The sequence below is a fragment of the Triticum dicoccoides genome, chromosome 7A, assembly GCF_002162155.2.
Source record: "Triticum dicoccoides isolate Atlit2015 ecotype Zavitan chromosome 7A, WEW_v2.0, whole genome shotgun sequence".
NCBI classification, from domain to species: domain Eukaryota; kingdom Viridiplantae; phylum Streptophyta; class Magnoliopsida; order Poales; family Poaceae; genus Triticum; species Triticum dicoccoides.
The window spans coordinates 558,151,513-558,155,468 of NC_041392.1; positions in this window are offsets into that span (position 1 = coordinate 558,151,513).

Genomic DNA, 3,956 nt, shown 5'->3' on the forward strand with positions numbered 1-3,956 from the left:
AGGCGGAGGAGCTCGGCGTCGTCCGGGACGAAGTGGTAGCCGTGCGGGAACCCGTGCCGGTTCAGCCAGTCGTCGCCGACGGCGGCGGCCTTCGGCATCTTCCCCTTGTCGTGCTTGCGGGCGGCCCCCGCCATCGGAACTCGGCGACCTTGGTGGGAGGGATGGAACTCGACGAGGAGTTGCCGGAGAACAACGATCTGCGTCCGCGCACGGCCGGACCTGCGGTTAGGGGCGTGCTTTATTATGGCCACGTCCGCTGGCAACCGATCCGGGTCGAATTTTGAATCCGGCTCCGTTGGGGTTAAGGCGGGGAGGGAGGGACGCCCCCGTGCGTGCGTGCGGGCGTGCTTGTTCGATTCTGAATCTGGCTCGGTTCGGCTTCTTTCTGAATCCGACTAGCATACGCGGTTTTTTTTTAGACATACGCGTTTTTTTTTTTTGAGAAAAGACATCATACGGGTTTGGTTGCTCGCATTGGGCCAACCAGGCGTCTCAACCCGGAAACTTAAAGCAGTCCCGGGTCAGGCCCATGAGCTACTGCCGAATCGACAGTTTCTCCACAGCTAGGCTAAGCGCGACCACGCGTGGTTCTTCGCTTGGTTCTTCGCTGCACGCCTTGGGGAGTACCGGAGACGGACGGGACAGCTCATAACTCCCCCTCTCCCTCGTGTCACCGCCCCACTTCCTTTCACACCACGCTTCCTCACTCTCCTCTCATCGCCCGTTGCTCTCCTCTCCTCCGATGAGTCGCCCTCCGCCGCGTCGTCCGCTGACCCCCATCAGCGTAGGCAACAACCTCATCCACGAGCGGTGGGTTGCCGGCTTGGCGAACTCCGGGGTTGATCTCATGCGGGCTCTGCGCGCACCGCCTCCTCTCCGTATCGGGCGGCCTCATCAGGCCAATGCGGTGCCCGCCGCTCCGGCTCCACCGCTATTTCCGGACCTCGTGGTCTTGGGTTGGTGGCGCCGTCGGAGGGGGCGGCCAACGCGCCGCTGTTCGGAACCCCGTGGGTGGGGGGCATCCGAGGGTTTTATCCGGGCAACACGGCAGGCCCATGGACGCCGCCCTCCTCCTCGACCATGCGCACCGGGCCAATGCCGACGGCGGTCGGCATTGGGGGCTCCTCCTCCTCTTCGCCCGCCATCTCCTTCCCGTCAGGGTTTTCTCCCCGGGCGGCGTACGCTCGAGCTCCACCCGCTCCGGTAAGAACGAGATCTCCCATCTACTCGTAGATTTGTAGATTAGGATTTTCATCATTAGCATGCCAATGAATCGGTTGGATTTGATCCCTTCTTGGGCGGTACTGTTCATAGACAGGGTAGTGTTCATGCTTGTTTTGTGTTTGATGTGCATGCTTAGCAGTATTCGTAGGCATGCAATATTGGGGTGTGTTTCATGTTCATGCTTAGTGCTTAGTATTCATGATGTACAATGTGTTCATGGGCATGCTAGGGCCCTGTTTGTTTGGGCTTCTGCTTCTGCTTTTTGCAGCTTTTTCACTTTGGCCAAGAAGCCATAAAAGCTTCTAAACAGGTGCTTTTGGAGCTTTTATGGCTTTTGGGGCCAAATATTGTTATATTGATTCATCAAAAGCCATAAAAGCTTCAAAAGCACTTATTTAGGAGCTTCTATGGCTTTTCTGTCACAGTGGAAAAGATACGAAAGCAGAAGCAAAAGCCCAAACAAACAGGGCCTAGATAGGTGTTGTGTTTGATGTTCATGCTTAGTGCTCATGTGCATGTTATCTAGATTGGTGTGTGTTTCATGTTCATGATGCTAGCCATATTGGGGTTGTCTTTGTTGTTCGTGCTTAGTGTTCATGTGCATGTTATCTAGATTGGTGGGTGTTTGATGTTCATGCTTAGGGTTTATGGGCATGCAGCTATATTGGTGTTGTCTTTGATGTTCATGATGCTTGTTCTGTGTTTGATGTTCATGCTTAGGGTTCATGGTCATGCTAGCTAGATTAGTGCTGGAAATGGCATGCTATGTTGCATGATTTCGTTACGTGCATGGTTTTCATGGTAGTTAGGACCAATGTGTTTGCTACTTTATGTACTAGTACAAATGTAGCATGTTGCCAATGCCATGTTACTAATCCATGTCATCTTGACTGACAAGGTGATGAAGATAGAGTGGGACATCACTGGAGGAGGAGCCCATGTCGTCAAAGGCGTCGAGGCCATCGTGGACTTCATCCCCACGAACCGCTGGCTCAAGAGGGTGAACCTGCCTGGCAGGGCCGCCTTCATGAGCCTCCCATGTTCAAGGGGACGAGCTCCTAGGACCGGCCATGAGGAGAGGTCCCAAGAGCCGCTTCGCTTTTACGTGCAAATCAAGGACGAGGAGGATCTCGCCATGCTTGTCATCCCTCCCAAGTTCATGGAGGTGATGAAGGAGTGGTTGCCGGTCAGGCTCTCGCACGTCATCGAGATCTCGGCGAACAAGTGGTGCAAGTTATCGGTTGAGGTCCAGAACTGCGGGGGAGGGGGGCAGATGGTGCTTGGCCGGGGCTGGCATTACTTCTGCCGCCCACAGGATCGTCCCCGGCAACCTCGTCGTGCTGCGCATCTCCGGCCTAGGCCTCAAGGTCCAAATCTACAACCGCGACAGCTCCATCGGGTGTAGGGTGCGCTGCAGCAGGCACAACTGCATCGGTGACCTTGCTTTTGCCCTTTGAACTCGCTAGTATGAACTTGTAGTTAGTTTGCTGCGGTGATGGGAGAACTTGTTGTGAACTTGCTAATATTTTGTCCAGGGTTCGGCACCCTGTGGTGAAGCAGGGGGCATGAAATGCCCCTGCTGTCTTTAAACCTGTGCCTGTTAGCAGTATATCTGTTTAGTTGTTTGTTTATCTGCTGTTAGTTGTTGTTTACCTGCTAGTTTATGTGTTGTTAGTGCTCTGCCTGTTGTTATGCCTAATGTGGTGGTAAGGCCACCGCATTTGAATGGGGTGAGCATAACACAAACGTGTATGTAGCCAAACAGCTGTGGTTTGCATCTACTCACCCCTTAAGCACAAATGCGGGCAAACAAACAACATGCCCTAGAGTGGCCATTGATGCAATGCAGGCAACCAAACAACATGTAGATGTTGGTTTCTTGCCTGTTTTTGCTGAAGCAGACTCTGGTGAGATGTGGCTGAAATGCAGGCACTATTCACTCTAGGCAACCAAACACACCCCTTGAGACCAAATGCAATTGGCGTGTTCTTGACAGTTTTTTTGCAACGGGAATGCTAATTTTCATCCGGCTGAAATCTTTTTGCTTTCATCCGTTTTTCTGCCCGTTCGATCCTTCTATCAAGATTCGTGCTTTCCCTTTTTTCCCACCTCAGGCTGCTTTGTTCGTTATCGGGCCCGCAACCTTCTCCTGGAGACCCGTTAATCCTGACGGGTAGCTTGTTTTGGATGTTGCGGAACCTTCTCCTGGAGACCCGTTAATCCTTCCCCTGTGTAGCTGTGGTTCCTAGATGTTTTGGATGTTGCAGGTGTGTGGTTTGATGTATATGTAGTTGTAACGCCCCAGATATACTTTCCATATTTGTATCCAACTCTTGCCGTCTCCGGCGCTAAGTTATATTTATTTCTCGGGTTTGGGTCTTTGTCTCCGTGTGTTGTTTTTCTTTTTCGTGCATCTCTTATCATGTCTTCACGTGCATTGCATTTGCATACATGTTCATCTCATGCATTCGAGCATTTTCCCCGTTGTCCGTTTTGCATTCCGGCGCTTCGTTCTCCTCCGGTGGTCATTTCTAGTCTTCTTTCGTGTGTGGGGTTTAAACATTTCCGGATTGGACCGAGACTTGCCAAGCGGCCTTGGTTTACTACCGGTAGACCGCCTGTCAAGTTTCGGGTCATTTGGACTTCGTTTGATACTCCAACGGTTAACCGAGGGACCGGAAAGGCCTCGTGTGTGTTGCAGCCCAACACCCCCCAAATTTGGCCCAAAACCC